We start from the raw sequence: 19,934 nt of genomic DNA, 5'->3' as shown, positions 1-19,934 counted from the left end.
TTATCACACTCCCCAAACAGCTGTAGGTCTCTCTCAAGCTTTCACTGCTGACATTACAGTTAACCCCTGATAATTTAATATAGCTAACTCCTAATTATTTAATGTATTGGTAAGGATTAGGTTATGTTGTAACAGAAGCCTGACTATAGTAGATTAAGTACACAGTGGCTTGAATTCTTTCACTTAAAAAAATTCTGGAAGAAAGCATTCCAGGGTACATATGGCAGCTCCATGGAGTCATTAGAGAGCTAGGCACCTTTCTCTTCAGCACACAGTTTTCATCACCAAAGTCTTCTCAGAAGAATAAGGCTGCTGAAGCTCTAGCCATCATGTCTACATCCCAGGAAGCATGAAGTAGGAAAGAGTGGAAGGACACAGGGCTCTTTTTCCAGCAGGGTCAGATATATTTAAACCTCTTTAAACAGTCTTCTTGGAAGAACCATACAATATGGATCAGTCACATGGCTACAGAAAACTGCAAAGCAAGCTGGGAAATGCTTTTAGCTGAGTACTTTGCTGGCCCAAACAAATTCAAAGTTCTGTTATAAGGAAAAAAATAAGAAAGTGGCTATTGAGAAGCAAGTAACAGTTTTTGCCACATTCTGTGGATTTCTTGGGGCTCTTTCTATTTCTGTATTCCTGTTTTCCTGATATTGGGACTTTTCAAAGAGAAAAGAAAATAGAAAGAACTGAAAGTCAACCAATCTGTTTTATTGCTCACTATCAGATTTTATTTCAAAAAAACTGCTGGAGAAGAGATCAGAATCCCTGTTCAATCTTCATTAGGGTGTAGACATTTCCATATATTTCCCAACTACAGGTGTGGAGGGGGTAGATGCTAAGTTTGGCCATGGATATCTAGGGGAGAGGTTTAGTGGCAGGTAGACATGTAGATCTAGAGATGGAGGGAGAGGTAAGGGGTGAATACACAGATCTGGGGGTCCCCAGGGTCAGATGGGAGTGGGAGCCCTAGGAAACAACCCCAACATATGTTCCTCCTGATTGTTTACTTCCTATTTTTACTGGCCATTCATCTCCATTGGAGCGTTTCTATGACAACCATGGGGGAAATGTCTATAATGTGTTTGAACTCCCCAGAAGTCAGGCATTTGGCCAGCACAAAGAGTTGCTATGAACTTCTAGTCAAACTTCAAGAGATTCTGAGAGAGTACATGTTATTTTCCCTGGAATACTCATTTCTTCCATGAGTAATCTCATCTCTAATCCCCCCTGCTTCACACATCAACAGATTTACTTGATGTCCAGTGACCTAAAAAAGGAGAACAGTCTTGACCAAGGTTTCAGCATGCTTATAGTGATAAATTACTAAAGCTTTTCTCAGCAGTCCTGCCTGTGATCCCTGCATGAAGGGAGGTTACTGAGGGCAGAGCAGCTTTTTAAGGAAACTGCAGTGTCTCCCCAGCTCTCCAGGATCCTCCTCCCTGCCCCCATCCTGTGCACATGTCTCTCTTCCTGCACCAGAGCACCAACACGCAACTTGTCTGCTTCAACAGCTGTTTTTTTTGTTTCTACTGGACTGTAAACTCTTGGAAAAGAAGAACCAATCTTAGTTAAATTTGATATCCTCAGCACCTATGACAGTGCCTAGCACTTACTTGGTCCTCATTAAGTATCTGTTGAATGCATAAATAAATAAATAAAAATCAAATTGTTGTTATAGAAATTTAAAACACTTCTATTAATAGGCAGATATTGGCTGGCAAGTTTTCACATATGGACTGTGTTGACATGACATAATGTTTTATTGTTTTGACATCTGGCACACTCATGTTGTGCAGAATGCCAGGTATCGGTCATGAAACTTGGCCACAAAAAAGGGAATGAGAGAGAGAGCGAGTAAGAGAGGAAGAGGAAGAGGTGGGGGAGGAGAAGAAGCTTGTGGTTTCCTAAATTCTATGCTTGTAGAAACCGGGATGTTCTTCATCTGTTGTTATATCTTACAGTTCATAGTGTCACCATAAAGGAAAAACCTGAAGGAATGAAACAACTAAGTGGTGTGGGGAGGAAAAACGAAATAAAACGCACATTTCTCTTGGAGAAAAAATGAGAATCCATTTGTTCATGGTTAAGCAATGTGATCTTTTAAGGGGGTAAGAAGCAGTGAGTTGTTGAACTTGACTGGCTCCATAACCCTTGACCAACCTACGTCCCATCTCTTGTGTTCACCTCTAGTGAAACTCTCCTCTTCTCCTTCGATTTTTGCTAAAGGATCCTTTCCAAGTCAACCAGTCTTGTGAGCACCAAGCCTTATTTTCTTCAGATATAATCTTGGCCACCTGTGCTCTGTCTTAGCCATATTCAGGTCATCTCTCCAGAATTCCTTCATGACCTTCCCTTTGGTGATGTTTTTCTTTTGGCCATTCCTCCAGGTTCTTCCTTCAGATAGCCACCTCATTCTTTTCACCTCATATCTTACTCCTCCATGAGAGTTGTGTCTTATAAGGACTGGGGATGGAGGCTGTGAGAAAGGCTGTCATAGCCTTTACTATCAGGCCACCTCAAGTGGTGGACCTCAGCCATGATTTTACACTAGAATCACCTGAGGAGCTTTTAAAGTTCTCAAAGCCTAGGCTGTACCCCGGAACATTGAAATCAGAATCTCTTGGGGTGGGACCCAAGCATCAGTATTTAAAAAATCTCCCCCGGGATTCTAATGTGCAGCTAAGGCTGAGAACCATGCTTGTCAGCCTCAAGAAGGGTTTTCATACATAGCTCCAGGCATCCCTGAACCCTCTGAAATTGAGTTCAAAATTCTGTGCATTTTTCTTGGAGAATATGTAGCTTTTACCATATATTTAAAGGCACTCAGGATCTACAAATCCAGTAGCTGAAGATCATAATAAAAATTCTAGATAAAAACAGTCTATTCTGTTGGCTGACTTGGAGAACGGTCTTGGGGAAAAGGTTCAAATGGATTCTCACAAGTTTTTTAAAGGTGAAATTTTAGGTAGCAGATTCCTTGCACTGCTTACATCTTCTCATATCTAATGTAAAAGCACTTGAGGGACATTTTTCTAGGCAAGGTGTATAAACCTAATTCTTAACTCTACAGCTTTAGAACTGAAAAAGACAAGCTGATGCGAACAAAGGGATGAACATGGCCCAGAGGGAATACCGGTTAGGAGCAGCAGCTATTGAGATGACTGGCTTTGCATGTGCGGGAACGGTCTGAGATCTCTGCCAGCTCTGAGGCCCAGATGGCGTGCTGATCAGAGACCAAGGCACCCACCTCGCTTAGGCTTCTGTTGCTGTAACTGCATATACATACAAGCAAGTATATGTACTTCGCGCCTTGCCTTGATTCATGTTGACAGAGTTTCTTGGTAAAGCAGGTGGGTAGGAACGATTCTCCCAGCAGGAAAAGTCTGCTTCAGCTGCTTCATGACCAGCTATCCTGTGATAATGAGCTTCACCCCGTGCCACCGCTAAAGCTGCTGTCCCCTTCAGCAGCAGCCACATTAGAGAGGTCAATGCATTCACAGTGAGCTCTGGAGGGTGTGTGTGTGTGTGTGTGTGTGTGTGTGTGTGTGTGTGTGTTTACATTCAGAGCCTGCCAGATACTTATTAAAGGTGATGGCACCCACTAATTAATCTAATTAATTTTGTCCTCTCCAAAGACTACAAATTTATTGCCAATGGTTTGAGCTTCATCTGGACTCCAGTTTCCTCCTTTGCAAAAGGAAGATGTTGCACAAAAACGATCATGTCATCACTCATGTGTAATACGCTCATCAGCTCCCCACTCCTGAGAGCCACAGGATCCTGGGGTTTATATTCAGGCTCCATATGTTAACAAGAAAGGTCTTAGATGCCTGAGACTTGCTCTTATCTGTTTTATGTATTGGCTTTTCACAAGATTTCTTTTGATGGGAGGGTGCGCTAAAAATTAAGAAGATTTCAAAAAGTAGAGTATGAAAACTATGGGTCCAGACACAAAGTCTAGTAAAGGGTGGGTTAAGGCAGGAAATCCATCTCTGAGTTACTAAAATGGTGCCAGCTAACTCAGGTTTCTACACTCACGTCCTTACATGGCTGGGAAATAGGAATCTGATTCCATTCCCATTGCGATAGATGGTAGCCCATGTTGAAAAACTTAGAAACAATCCTCCTTGGCTGCTCTTTCTCTGATAAGTACTTTGCTCCATACATGCAAGGTTTCAATCAGTGGGAAGTTGGCAGGAAGCTGAGATTTAGAAACCAAATAAGCATGTCAAGGTATTGTTTACCAGGAAAGAGTGGTTCATTTTATCATTGAAATTTTAAAACTTCATATGGTTCCCAAGAAGATGTCTGATTTAGAAAAGGCCAGAAGATAACTGAAGAGAGAAAAAGAACTCTGGAAAAGTTAGAACTGTTTAAATGAGTTCTTTCCAGAATTTAAACTCTGCTTGGATTGACAAAAATTGATTAGTAGAGGCATCTGCTTTGTTGATTTGCTTTATGCAGTTTTTATTCATACATTTTCAGTTCCACTACCAACCCCACTGAATAACTGACATGTTGAAAAAATATTTACAAACTGTTGGTTTGAAGAGTTGTCTAATTATTGGTCTGCTCATATGTCTAGGCCTGGCTCTGCGGAAATAAGAACTTGTTCTTTATTCTAGTTCAGTGGTCGGCAAACTGCGGTTCGCAAGCCACATGTGGCTCTTTGGACCCTTGAGTGTGGCTCTTCCACAAAATACCACAGCCTGGGCGAGTCTATTTTGAAGAAGTGGCGTTAGAACAAGTTTAAGTTTAAAAAATTTGTCTCTCAAAAGAAATTTCAATCATTGTACTGTTGATATTTGGCTCTGTTGACTAATGAGTTTGCTGACCACTGTTCTAGTTCATCATGTTTTTTACAGTGATTCCATTTCAATCCTTTTCCACCATCATTTATCCCATGAATAGCTATGGATTACTACACTGTGCATTCACTACTTCGCAACCTTCCCCTATTCCATTCACTTTATCAGGAATACCCCCTTTCCCTCTTATATATCTGAGAAACTCCAAAACACTCTTCAAAACCTAGCTCTAATATCACCTCCTTTGTGAAACTGTCAATAGCTCTCTCAGTCATTCACTCCTTCTTATATTCCTTATCACACCAAACGGGTGGGGAAGGTCGGACTGGGGACCTATATAAAGCCCTGGAAATCATTTGGTTTGGCCCTGCCAAGGCATTAGGGGTGAGTTAATTACATGTTTGACCAAATATAGCAGGCTAATTTTTAAGTTGATAATTTTGTATGGCCCTCGAATGATTTTATAAATGTCCAAATGGCCTTTGGCAGAAAAAAGGTTCCCCACCCCTGCTCTACAACGTAAGTTGTAAGTGATTTATTTTTATTTTTTTATTTTTTTTACTGAACCATGAACTCCTTGAGGCAAGTGGCTATGTTTTATATATCCTTATATCCCCAGTGTATATCACAATGGAGCCCAAAATTTCAGAGTTTTGTAAGACCATCATGCAGCCTATTTTAAAGGCTGTTATCAAGGAATCAAAATAAAAGTGTCTAGGTCAGTCACCATTGCCTGGGGCTAATTTACTGATATTTGGCACTACCTGAACAACTCTATCAATTTCCTTCTTCAGAATCGATGTATATCATATGGGATCAGAAACCTCCAGCCCTGACACCAATGAGCAGAGAAATAAGGGGAAAAGGTCTGGGATCATCGACTATTTTAATTTTGGAAAGATAATGGAAGCTCCCTGAGATTCAACAATAAAGCCAGATATGGTGATTTCAGGTGTCAAGGACCTGGTTAAAAAGGAAAGGAGTAAATTATATTTTTGTGTTGTTGTTACCACACAGTCCAACTGATACTTCTACTTTCTTCTATTCTTCATACCTTCTTTCTTCAATCTTCCTCTTGTAAGTTTGGCCTTTTGGATAATGTGTTTATTCATTAGTAATTTCATGTATGAGAAAAGAATAATTGGCTTTGAAAAGAGCTCTTCCACACTCAAGAAGCTAATTGGAGGGGCTATGGAGATGAGGAGAAATCGATATTTAAATTCAATCACCAAGGTGTTCGATTCTAAGAAATCATGTAGGTATACAAAATGTCAACTCTTCATTCTTGCAAGTAGTTTTAAAAGAAGAAAAACTAGGTGATGTGGGTTCTGTAGACTTGATCCTCTCAGTAGCCTTCTGATGGAACACACTAGCTACTTTACAGGCCTGGCAGCTGTGATGGACACCCTAAAGTGCAGTGGCTTAAAGGAGATAGGGAGTTTCCCTGGCACCTAACAGTTCCATGTGAGCCACCCAGGGCTGGCTTGGTGGCTTCTCGAGGTCAGGGACCCAGGCTTCTTCAGTCTTGCCACTGCCATTCCTGGAGTGGGCCTCTCCCACACGATGCAGTTCAGCTCACAACCACGTTTGAACTGCAGCCAGTGGAGGCAGGAAGGGGCACGTGAAGTAGCTTCCCTCCCCTTTTTCAGCAATGCCTGGCTATTGCCCACATCACTCATGATCATTTGTGTTGGCCAGAACTTAACCATGTGGCTAAGTTTTAGTTAAAAACAAGGGGTTTTATTACTACAGAAGAAGGGAGCAGGAGTCTTAGGGGGCAACTGTCAATTTCTGCCATGTTGTCAATTCATGAGTTTTCCTCAAATTTGGCATTAATTACAGTTACTTCTATTTTGTAAAAATTTCTTTTTCTTGGTAAGGGAAAGCTTATATGTTGGCATCTGTGGACACATGTGGGCCCCTTTCTGGTTGCTGAAAGTTTCCTTGATTGATTGATTGATTGATTTCTATAAGTCCCTTAAGAGTGACATTATTAGAATATTCAAATCTAAGAGCATAAGAATGCATTGGGGTTTTATGCTCACGTATATGAAGAGCAAAACTGACTAAGCAACAAACACTGCCATCACATTTAAAATTTTACTTTGAAGAGGTATAGATCCTGTTTTACAGATGGGAAAGTAATATTTCCAAGGTTACAAAGCTACTGAGTGACAGCAGGGATTCAGACTCATGTCTGCCTGACTCTGAAGCCTGTAAGCTTACAGGGGCTCTTAAATGTTAAGCAGTAAACACTTTGAGCATCTGATAGCCATAGATCTTCTCCCCCAGCATTTGGCTGCAGAGAGTTTAAAATTTCCACCCACAGACAAGCTTATCACCCCTCTGCCCCCCACCACTCCCGCAAGGTTAAGAAACACATTCTCTGCAAACAGATTCCATACCCTGTAAGAATGCTCCTCCCTGCCCATGGGTAAAACGAGGCCTGGTTTCCCTATGCCCTTCCTCACTGTGATGTGAGGAAAACCTTGCATTGGATTCCAAAGTACTTGTCCATTTGAAGAAAAAGGCCGAGGTGGGGAGGAAGGCTGTGATGAGGTCTGCAGGATCACAGGACAGATGGCCCCAAGAAGGTGAAAGTGAGAGTAAGACCACTGCTGCTTAGCAGGCTTACAGCCAGGGGCTGTGCTAAGTCCAGGGGGACCCACGGTAGCCATTGGGAATTCTGGCTTCTGACCTGGAAATGTAAAACAGACCAGAGGGCAAAGGGCACTTGAGTGCCAGCAACTGCTTTCCTGGAGAATGAAAATCTCTTACCCTGGTTCCCAATTAACCCTGCCTGGACTGGACCTGAGGTCTTCTCAGGAGACTGGACAGTCCAACATTGACTTTCATGAATAAACTAGAGGTCCGGTGCATGAATTCGTGCATGGGTGAGGTCCCTCAGGGTGGCCTGTGGGGATTGGGCTGAAACTGGCAGTCCAACGCTGCCTGCGGCCCCTACCTGCCGCTCCAGCTCACCCCGGCCCCTCTGCGCCTGCCGCAGGCTCACACCTAGTCAGTCCTGATTGGGCACCAGTCCGATAGTGGTGAGGGGGTGGAGCCGGGACCCGATAAGCCTTCCAGGCGGGCAATGGGACGCCCTTGCCAGCGGGGGATCCAGATCTGTTCCGCTGACATTCACGCTAGTTGTCAGGAGCCACCTGGTGGCCACTTTTATATCATTTCTTCCTTGTGGAGCATTTAGGGAGGGGAAGCGGCCGTGGTGCCTGAGGCTGAGTTCCAGGAGGTTGGCGGTGCTGTTGGGATCATGCTGGTGATGCTGGTCCATTGGTGCCTGGCCCATTCTCCAGAGATTGGACCTGCAGGACTACTGAGGGAGTGAGTGGCTGCCGCTGGGCTGGTGGGCCACTGAGAAGGGTCAGTCAGCTGAGCACACTGACCCTCCTGTGTTGAGCATCTGCCCCCTGGTGGTCAGTGCACATCATAGTAACTGGTCAACGGGTTGTTCGGTCATTTGGTCACCTAGGCTTTTATAGATATAGATGGGAACCGTTGGGAGTATATATTACTCTCCATTGTGCCTACCATTTATTTATGTAATAACTTATATTGTAAACACATTGTGGCTTACTCAGTCTGTAGTAATTCCCCCCATACTCCCTGGCTTATAAAAAAATTTTGCAAAAACCTTTTGAAGTTTTGGGTATTTCAGAGAACCTGCAAAGGTTCCAGATGTCTTACCTTAATGATAGGGTGACTCCATGCTCGGCTGTAATAATCAGTCCTCCTGGTATAAACCATCCCTGACGCCATCACAGATATGCTCTAAGTGATGGCTTTGGAGTGTAGAGGCCTGCACCAAAGTCACCCAAGCCAGTCAAGAGAGGCTGCTGTCTGCTGTCCCTGGAATGTGGGTCACATCTGAGGGAAAAGTGGGGGCCTGGTAGGAGGTGGTGGGGAGGTGGAGTGGGGGGAAGGCAGCCAGGTGGCAGAGAGGCCCAAGCGTGGCTGACTGGAGAGGTTTGAATTGCCATCCAGAGGAAGCTGTGCCTCAGAAGATAGTGGAGATTTTGACCACCGTTTTTCTCTGCAAGGAACTGGTAATTTACACGGGAAGTTTTATAGGTGGTTACTTCTGGTTCCTTAGAGTGAAGGGAGGTCTGGCTCCTTCTAGTCACACTGTATGGTTCAGAACAGGATAATAGAAGTTTAGGGCTTTTAGAGAAGTTAATTTTGATTTTTTAAAAGAGAACCTCATGAGATGAGATTTCCTAATTGAAAAAACTTAAGTTGTTTAGAAGAACTGGATTCAGAAGGGAGAGGAAAACTTAACATGGGAGCAGCTCAGGGGTGCTAACAGGTCTACCAGTAATTACCATGTCCAGAAGCAGGGGGTGAGATGGAACACAAATCATTAGCTTTTACAACTTGTTACTCTTCCTAGCCAAAGGCTAATGGAAGAAGGTGATCCTCACTGCAACTGTGGAATGACTGGTTGCAGGTGTTGCTCTCTAGAAATTACTCATTTACCCTGTAATTAGAGTAGCTGCCACTAATTCTCACTTCTTTGCTTGCTCCAAATGTCAAGGCTCATCGAAGAATTGCTTCCTAACAATATTCTCTCCATTCTTATTTTATATCACAAGTGCTTGCAAAATCACTTAAACATTAAACAGCACATAAGTCATAATTGTTGCAGGCTTTTAAAGATATAAATGTCTAGGTGAAATCTGGTAGTTTTCCTACTATCATCTTTTCCAAATTCACTGTTTAATATAAAATATGTTACATATGCAACAGAGAATATGTATATATATACTGGAGGCCCAGAGCATGAAATCTGTGCACTGGTAGGATCCCTAGCGGCTGGTGGCAGCTGGCCGGGGCCTCCCTCCCTCCCTTCCCCCAGACAGCCCCGCCCCCTGGTTGAATTCCCAGAAGAACTCCTGGTCGAGAGGACAATTTGCATACTATGCTTTTATTATATAGGATATTGTGTATATATAAAATTTAAATAATTATTTTAAAATATATGCTTTATTTTAAAGAAGTTTAATTTTTTACGAGACAGGAAAAGATGATAAAAAAAACTAAAGAAATCCTATCTAATGAAAGAGTAATATGAAAATTGACCATCACTCCAACACACAAGATGGCTGCCCTCATGTGGACACAAGATGGCCGTCACAGGATGGCCAGCAGGAGAGGGCAGGTGAGAGGGACCAGGCCTGCAAGGGAGGGTTGTTGGGGGCGATCAAGCCTGCAGGGGAGGGCAGTTAGGGGTGACCAGGCCTGCAGGGGAGGGCAGTTAGGGGTGACCAGGCCTTCAGGGAGGGCAGTTAGGGGCAATCAGGCCGGCAGGGGAGGGAAGTTGGGGATGACCCAGGCCTGCAGGGAAGGGCAGTTGGGGGGACCCAGGCCTGCAGGGGAGAGCAGTTGGGGATGACCAGGCCTTCAGGGGAGGGCAGTTAGGGGCAATCAGGCTGGCAGGGGAGCAGTTAGGCATCAATCAGGCTGGCAGGGGAGTGGTTAAGGGGTGATCAGGCTGGCAGGCAGAAGCAGTTAAGGGCAATCAGGAAGGCAGGCAGGCAAGCAGTTGGGAGCCAGCAGTCCTGGATTGTGAGAGGGATGTCTGACTGCCCGTTTAGGCCCGATCCTCCCTCGAGGGGTACCAGATTGGAGAGGGTGCAGGCTGGGCTGAGGGACACCCCTCCCCCCCATGCACGAATTTCATGCACTGGGCCTCTAGTTACATATAAAAATTACCTATAAAGAAACTATAGGGATAGCTTCTATACCTGACTGTTGGCTGGTTCAAAAGCTCTCAAGGGCCTCCAGTTCTAACTTATGAGGTGAGTTCTCCCCTCCCTCTGGCAGCCTCCAGCAGTACCCTAAGAAATTCAGTATCACATGAAACCTCTTGTCAACCTTCAAAGCTATGAACTCCTTTGTGTCAGCTCCCACTCTAAAAGAAGGACCTTTGGTATCCTTTGTTTCTTCATCAGTAAATCTGTGATAGAAATTTCTGGCAGACTCATAGCAGACTATTTTGGTTGATGTAGGATCTTTTTTGTTGTTGTTGTTGGCATTATTATAGACGTCCCCCCTTTTACCCACCCCCACCCCTCCAGCATCCTCTCTCTGGCCATCACCACATTGTCTGTGTCCATGGCTATACAAATATGTTCTTTGGCTAATCTCTTCACCTTCTTTCATTCAGTTTCCCCCATTTCCTCTCCTCTGACCTCTGTCAGGTTGTTTCACGCATCCATTCCTCTGGTTCTATTTTGTTTGTCAGTTTATTTTGTTCATTAGATTCCATATGCAGGTGAGGTCATGTGGGATCTGTCTGTCACTCCTGGCTTATTTTGTTTAGCATAAAAACCTCCAGGTCCATTAATGCTGTTGCAAAGGGTAAAAGCTCCTTCCTTTTTACAGCCAAGTAGTATTCCATTGTGTAAATGTACCACAGGTGTTTTCGCTACTCATTTGCTGATGGGCACCTGGGCTGTTTCCAGATCTTGGCTATTGTAAATAACACTGCTATGAACTTAGGGGTACCTATATTCTTTCTGACCGATGTTTCGGGATTCTTAGGATATATACCCAGAAGTGAAATTGCTGGGTCAAAAGGAAGTTCCATTTTTTTTTTTTTTTTTGAGGAACTCTACACATACTGTTTTCCACAGTGGCTGCACCAGTCTTGCATTCCCACCACCAATTCCCTTTTCTTCATAGCCTCCTCGCCAGCACTTGTTTATTGATTTATTGATGGTAGCCATTCTGAGAAGTGTGAGGTGTTATCTCATTGTGGTTTTAATTTACTTCTCTCTGATCTTACATTTACTGATTACTGCCTTGTTGATTTCTTTTTTTAAAAAAAATATATTTTATTGATTTTTTACAGAGAGGAAGGGAGAGGGATAGAGAGTTAGAAACATCGATGAGAGAGAAACATCGATCAGCTGCCTCCTGCACACTCCCTACTGGGGATGTGCCCACAACCAAGGTACATGCCCTTGACCGGAATCGAACCTGGGACCCTTCAGTCCACAGGCCGATGCTCTATCCACTGAGCCAAACCGGTTTCGGCTGATTTCTTGAATAACATCATTAACTTGACAATAAGTTAAGCAGGATTTCATGTACACAGGAATGCCATTGAACTCATCAAAAATTATATTTGGCATTTCTTTAATTTCTTGTTCTTTAGAGGGCTTCTTTGTGGCTGCAGATTCCTCAACTAGGACAGGTTCTTCAGGGTCAAGATCTGATACAGAAACAAAGTTCTGGGTCACTGAACTTGAGGCAAATTAGGGAGGTATGTTTTCTTTGAGATGTTACATATCTTACAATCTTCTTCAAGAGATTCACTGAATTCCTTGAGTGAACAGGTAGATTGTACTTGATACTGAATTTCCAATTCCAATTTACTTAGAAGTTTGTTTACTAAATGATTTCATTTCCTATTTTATTTAATATAGTCTTTAAGGTAGATTCTTGACCCACAGTTTCTTAATGACAAAGATTTTTATGTATTGACAGTAATTTCATTAATATGAGAGCATATTTGTTCCAGATCTGAGGAGGCCATCCTTTAAACCTCTCGTACAGGTCTGGGAGCAAAAAGCACAATTTAAAGATTTATAATAAAATTAACCTGGATAATAACCCACAATAAAACATTGCTAGTACATATAGAACCCTCTGTATACCCCTTCTTAATTGCATCTCTCCTCTCTTCCATGAAGAAGTATCCACTCTCCTGAATTTTGAATTCATTATTCTCTTGCTTCTCTTTAGTTTTTACCTTATTTGTATGCATCCCTTAAACTATATTATTTAGTTGTTTAATTTTATATGACTGGAATCTTACTATATATATTCCTCTGTGTCCTGTTTGTTTTATTCCATGCTATATCCCAAGATAATGCTGATCTAAATGTTCAGTCTGAGATTTTTTGGAAGTGCTAGTGCAGATTCTTGTTCCAAATCTTTTTAAAATTTTACCTTTTTTGATGTCCCTCCCCCCACAACACTGACCCCCTCCACCCTGCTCCCCCTCTTGCTCCAAATCTTGATGAGAGATGCTTAGTTCTTAGGAATTCTCAGAGGCCAAAATAAGTAATAATTTTAATAATCTCCCTATGAAAAAATGTCTCCCAACTCCACCCCAGTTTATCTCTAAGGGTCTGGTCTTCTCAATGTCCTGGCTTTAGTGGGTGGAGGGGGTAGGCTCTAATCCAACCTCCCTCTGTGCTGGGGCACCAGGCTCTTCTTTCCTCCACTAAAACCTGTGTGCCACGTCATTGGGCATTAACAGATTCCATAGACAGTGCTTCAGTGCTCTCTTGTCTCTTAGATTTATGTTTTCTCATTGATTTGAATGTCTGAGGATTACTCTTCTGTTTTCCAGGTTCAGCCTGTAAGAGATCTTTTCATGTATTTTTAGATGTTCTGTACTGGACAACTTGTCTGCCATATTGCTGACTAGGGCAGTCCTCCCTAATATGTTTTAGTTTGAATCCTTAGAATTTGATTAAAATATTTCTTGGTAACAAAACATCAATCCTTAGAGTCATATCCTCTTAAAGAATTGCTTTAACATGATCTTCAAATGCTTTTAACCTGTCTGGTTCAGCTATTGAGTACTTCCCATCACAGGCAACCTAACTGTCTGAACCAAGAAAGCCAAAAATGTATCATCTCTTCTGCCGACTCTGAAATATTGGTGTGCTGGACAGCTTCTAAGGTCACCTTCATGATCCTCACTTCCTGGTGTTCACGTCCTTGTGTAATCCCCTTCTCTTGAGTGTGGGCAGGACATGTGACTTGCTTCCAACCAACTTATTTGTATCCTTGCTAACACATTAGCACTGCTAGTGGGGAATGGCCTATCACTGCCCAGCTCTGATGCTGAATGGCACAGGGCAGAACTACCTCCTCATCTGCCTCACATCTTCCCCTTTGGTTCTGTTTCCTTCTTGGCCCCAATGGGAGTTTTGATTTGGAATTTCTACTCCAGAAATCCAATGCTCAGCAGCCTTGCACCTTCTGCTCCCTGCTCTTGCACAAGGGCACCAAATCACCTCAAATATCCCCTGTGAAGATTTACTCTCCGAGGTGAGGACTGGCCCACTGGGTGATTATCTTGCTAGGTTGGTGCTTAAACTACAATAGGCAGGGAAAGAAACCATGTCTCACATCTATAGAGCTAATGGAATAAAACAAATTCACTTAATCATTTATTGATTTCTTTATTCAATTGCTGTCACTGAGTGCCTATTAAATGCAAGGAACTGTTAGGTGCTCAGGAAAATAGAAACGGGCACTGCATCATTGAAGTCAGTTGTTTTCCAGTAAAGAACTCGTTGAGTTGTGTGAAGAAGAATAGTAGGCAAGAAGGGCCCTCAAAGACCCTTTGTGCCTGAACCATGCTCATGCCGGGAGGTGTGGTGGCCTTGCTCCTAGGGTAAGGGTACGAGTAGACATTTAACAGCCACAGGGCAGGGCAGTGAAGGAATACAAGCTGTGTCCCAGTTTGCCACCATCCTGCCATATGATATTGGGCAAGTCCCCTCACCCATCTGGTTTTAGTTTTTCTGTGTTCTCTGATAATCTGAAGTCCTCTTTCCTTCTGTCTGGCAGAGAGTCTGAATCTGGGGTCCATTTCTGGCCCTGCTGGCCACTGGCCCAGCTTTTGTGCCTGCTTCTCTCGGCCAAGCTGGGCCAAACACATGGGCATGCTGGATGTTGCTCTAATAAAAAGCAGTTGACAGCAGAACACCAGGGCTTGTTCATTCCCTGCCAAGTCATGTCAAGTGAAGAAGCACGTGCTCAGAAAAGTTCAGAGTAGCTCCATGGCATACCCAGGGATGCTTGGAACTAGTTGAAAGGAGCTGGGGACAGCTTACCACGTCTGGATGCCAGGTGCCAGCTGTCAAGCCTAGGGTTTCACATCGGAGCTGAGTTGCTTAAACTTGGCTGTGGGCCCCTGGGCAAAAGACTGTCTTCATGCCTAGAAGGAGCTGTATACAAACAATGGATCTGAGTCACGGCAGTTGGCAGGAGGAAGGATGGCCGCCTCCAAGGAGAGTACCAACAAGCTGGCCCAAATAGGCAAGAAAAGCTTTGAAAATCAGAGGGTTTGAGATCAGGGAAGGGAACTTTGTTCCAGTTTTAACTTCAATTTAATTTGGTAAATAATTTTTGAGTGCCTACTACTTGTCAGACCTCTTACAAGCACATGGGATATGTCAGTGAACAAAACAAAGTCTTCTGGACATTCACATTCCACAAGAGGAGATAAATGATAATAAACATAATAAATGAAGACCTTATCAGAAAACAAGTGTTTTGGAAACCACTTTTGTGGAAGCCAATGGAAACCTCCAAACAGAGCCATTCAGGAAGCTTAAGCATTTACTAGATGGAATTTGGGATGGGATGAGCAAACTTCTGTAGGACATGACTAGAACATCAGAGAAATGTCAAATGACCAGAACAAAGTAAAGGCTTGTCTCCAGAAATCTCTCAGGACACTTTTGCTCTCATTGCTTGGTCTACCACTACCTGCAAAGCTGGGGCCCTTATGCACTGTGCCAAGCACACCTGTGTCCCAGCATCTGGTGAAGGGAGACAGGGGTAAGCATAATTATATCAATCAGAGCTGTTTTAGAGACACACTCCCAAATTTTCCTCACTCTCCTAGCTATTCTGAATTAGAAAACCATCTGCAGAGAATTGTGTATCTTGTGAGTTGCAGGAAACTAAACCTGGAGCCATCCATTTGCTTTTCTTCCTGTGAAAAGAAGAAACACTGTTTTTTAAATTGACAGTTGCTAAGAATGCTATTGCTAACACTTGTTTGAAGAGGTAAGCATAAAACCCAAATTTGAAAAAGAGCCGGGCATCCTAAGATTGAATATGTACTTCAAATCTCAGATACATTGTCCCTGGGAGCTCCTCATAGAATCCTACTGAAAGGCTTAGGAGGCAAAGATTGAAAATAAACAGTTGTTGCCCTAGCCAGTTTGGTTCAGTGGTTGGAGCATCGACCTGAGGACCGAAGGTTCGAGGGTTCGATTCCTGGTCAAGGGCACGTACCTCGGTTGAAGGCTTGATCCCTGACCCCTGGTCAGATCACATGTGGGAGGCAACCTATCAATGTGTCTCTCTCACATCAATGTTTCTCTCTCTCTTTCTCCCCCCCTCCTCCCTCTCTTCCATTCTCTCTCAAAATCAATGGAAAAATATCCTGAGTGATGATTAAAAATAATAATAAAATAAAAAGTTGTTGGTTTTATAGTGGTGGGATGGTGAGGGCTGGGCTGGGTGGGTCCTTACTAAGCAGAGCTTCAGGCACTGACGGTCAGTGCTCTGAAGGCCCCACTCCCGCCTGACCATATGCCAAGGCCCCTGCAGAGTGTTCCTCCTGCGCCATGGCTGAGGGCAGGGAATGCTTACTGGGCTGTGGCACCCACACTGTGGGTTGTGAGGGTTGTGAGGGAGACCTGGCTCTCCCCAAAGAATGATGGAGACCATTAGGGGAGAAGTGGGAAGAGATGGAGGTCCCACAAAGGTGGGCGAGGTAAGAAGCAGAGAAACACATATTTTTCTATTAGTCTGATGATAGCCAAAAAATAAAATAAAATAATGGATGTCTGAAAAGTTAAAAGAGAAGGGTTAAGAGCAGATATTTCCTAAACAGAAAAAAGAGTTCAAACAGAACTGTAAGGTCAAGTAGAGAAGTCTCCCCTATTGACCAGCAACATGGATGAGAGGATGTCCAGGCCTAGAGCGGCAGGGTCCTGTGAGTGCACTTGCTCCAAGCACTAAGAAAAGAGGATCTGGCTGCCCAGGCAAAAGCTCTGACTTGAGGGAGAGGTGAAAAATCAGGTCAGAGAAGCCCGAGGCCCTTCCTGTGTGGCTCCCTCCATCCAGTAGCCAGGGAAGCTTTCGGAGGAGAGTGTTTCAGAAACCACACCCCAGGCGGTCAGGAGACCAGCAAGCCTAGAAGATTGTAGCTGGAAGCACACCCAGTATCATCCTAGAAGAGTACCCAGTCCCTTTTCAACCACAGTACAGCAACAAGACAGGGAATTTAAGCAACAGGAAGGGATGGGATATTTAAGCAGGCCTTGGCATTTAAGAGGTTTGTTCTAGCATGTGCCTGCTCTGAGGTTTGCTTAATGGGAGCTTTCTAATAGGAAGCTTTATTTCTGGTTAATAAATATGGGGAAATTCTTGGTCATAAGTGTCCAGTGTCCAGAATAACAAGTCTCTTCTCTGTGCAGTGTCCAGAATAACAAGCCAGGTCAGGGGTTCTAAATGGCAGGTCATCTTACCCAGGGGATGGAATAGTGACTCGAGATTTTGGCCACAGCTTCTCCTGCCACAGGGGTGGTTGCAGCTGGGACTCCTACAGTGTCGGTAGGAGGAGTGGTAGCTGGACAGGTGGTTTAGACACAGTGGTGTACTTGGGTTTTCGGCATAAAGCAGAATATTTGGACAGTGGAGTCGGCCCGATCTGCTCATAAATCTGGACTCTGTCATTCTCTTGTTTTTGTTTTTTTTTTTCTTTTTCTGTTTTCTTGTTGAAAATATTTCAAAGAACACTCAGAGTTAAAGTTCCCCTGCACACCTGCTCCTGAGGGGGAAACACTGTTAAAATTGGACGTTTATTTTTTTTTATGGCAATGCCAATAACTATGGCTCCAGCTGTCAATATGGATTATGTAGCTGCACAGTTTTGAGCTTTTTACACACAAATGGAATTATACTAAGCAGACTTCTTGAATTTCTCTTTTGCTTACTACATACCCTTGCATGTCTAAATATAGAGAAATATCTCCTTTTAAAAGCTGTGTTGTGTTTCATACTGAGTTCAGGTCATAATATATTTGATAAGCTCTCCAGTAATGGTTATTTTAATATTTCCATTTTTTTGTTGAAAATGATGCTGCAAAAAATAATCCATCTGTACCTAAATATGTATACATCTGCTGAGTATTTCTATAGGATACATTCCTAGAAGTGGAATTGCTGCATTGATGAGTATGCATACTTAAATGATTATTACATTGCCAAGTTTCTAAAAGAAAGTTGGGCCGATTTGTATTCCCACCAATAAATAACAAGTGGCCTTTGCTAGCATCTTCACCTGTATTTTTATTGCCATGTTCACTTTACAATGCAATGGACACGTAGCTCAGCATCTTGTGCCCATTAGACATGAGGACCTAGTACATGCTTTTTTACCGTTGTCACAGGAGCTTCCCGCAACACCAGCTCATGGCAGCACAGTTTCAGACCCCAGAGCATTCTGCTTCAGAGGTCACCCCTGTGGGCAACCAAAGCCTGAGGCTATCCTGGCTGACACGACAGCTGCCATTGCCTAATTCTATACCCGAATTTTGTGCCAGGGGAAATGTGGGCAATATATTTTCCTTCCTTACCTACCTTCAAGTCTGATAAAGACCATGGAAATTTTTAATGTTCTTGCTTGTCTCCAGGTGTGACCAACATTGCCAAGATCCGAGAGGATCCAAGATGGCGGCATAGGTAAACACCTAAACTGCTGCCTCGCACAACAGTTTCAAAACTACAACTAAAAAACAAAACGTCTATCACCCAGCTGGCTGAGTGGAAGTTCTACAACTAGAAGGAAAGAGAAAAGAGCATTGAGATGTGCAGAAGTGCTGAAAAGCTGAGGTACGGAGGCACGCGATCCGGGCTGGGGGCAGGCATTGCTTTTTTCAACCTGAAGGGAGACAAGCCCCCGATTACTCTGAAATCCAGTTTCTGGGGAGATGCGGGGGACCCAAACTCCTACGGGGAGAAGCTGGACTGTCTGCCATCGGGTTGGAAAGTGAGGGTGGCTTGCTTGCAGAGCTGCACGCAGGAATAATTGTTTACTGCGCTGGGGTGCGGGATGCGGGGACACGGTCAGAGACGCAGAGCCAGCTAACTGGCAGCCATCACTGTTTGCCATGCCCTAGCCTAGTGATGCCCTGAGACCCCACCCCGCACAACCTACAAACCCACCCAAGCTCCAAGCAGCGGCTTTAGCATATGAATGACCTGCCCTATCGCAGCTTAACCTAGCAAACTTGCAGCCCGGGTCAGACAGCTCCAAAACCTCCAAACCCCAGCAAAGAGGAGAAAACTGTAGTTCTCGCTGTAGCGCCTGCTGGGTGGCCTCAGACAGTAGCTGACCTGCACCCCATTGGAGATCCAGAAGCCAGTGTACCTAGTGGTCAGTGTAAGACACCAGATTTCAACTCCTCACATCCATAAGTGACACATTCAAGAGGCAGACTCAGTGAGCACCAAAGCCCCACTGAAACAAGTCCTGCACCATAAGCGTGTCTCCAGTGCAGCAGTTCTTCCATTATAGACACAGCGGGTCCTCACAGCCAATTGGCCTGGAGTTCAATTCCTCCCAGTGTACCAACAGCAATCAAGGCTTAACTACACCAAGACTTTGCACTCAGCCCACAAAGGGGTGTACCAAGAGCATCCACCTCAGGTGACTGGGGAGGCTGAGCTACTGGCCCCTATAGGTCACCTACCACACAAAACCACTCCATCAACACAGGGAAGCAGCCAAAATGCGGAGACAAAGAAACATGTCACGAATGAAAGAAATGGAGGAAAGCAAAGTACTGGATGACATAGAGTTCAGAACCACATTTATAAGGTTACTCAAGAATCTTCTAAAAACCTCTGAGGAACTTAGTGAGACCTTGAAGGATCTCAATGAGAATGCCAAAAAAAAAAAAAAAATGGAAAAGGACCAGTCAGAAATTAAGCATACACTGTCTGAAATAAAGAATATACAGAAACTCAACTGTAGATCAACGTACCCCAAGAATCAAATCAAAGATCTGAAATATGAGGAAACAAGAAACACCTAACCAGAAAAACAAAAAGAAAAAAGAATTCAAAAATTTGAAGATAGTGTAAGGAGCCTCTGGGACAACTTTAAGCATACCAACATCCGAATATTTGGGGTGCCAGAAGAAGAGAGAGAGCAAAATATTGAAAACCTATTAGAAGAAATAATGACAGAAAACTTTCCCTACCTGGTGAAAGAAATAGACTTACAAGTTCAGGAAGCACACAGAACCCCATACAAGAGGTATCCAAAGAGGACCA

At 43.7% G+C, this 19,934-nt stretch overlaps 1 pseudogene across 1 annotated transcript; it reads right to left on the bottom strand.

Moving 5' to 3' along the window:
- Positions 1-7,460: 7,460 nt before the first annotated feature.
- Positions 7,461-12,369, bottom strand: LOC308258156 (SKA complex subunit 1-like; annotated as a pseudogene). The gene is made up of 2 exons: positions 11,859-12,369; positions 7,461-7,509 (listed from the first exon to the last, which is right to left on the bottom strand). The product of its transcript is annotated as an SKA complex subunit 1-like (transcript).
- Between the last annotated feature and the right edge of the window lie 7,565 nt (positions 12,370-19,934).

Source organism: Plecotus auritus, assembly GCF_963455305.1.
Source record: "Plecotus auritus genome assembly, chromosome: 1".
NCBI lineage: Eukaryota > Metazoa > Chordata > Mammalia > Chiroptera > Vespertilionidae > Plecotus > Plecotus auritus.
The sequence above is the reverse complement of the archived record's forward strand: the minus strand, read 5'-3'. Positions and strand labels throughout refer to the sequence as shown.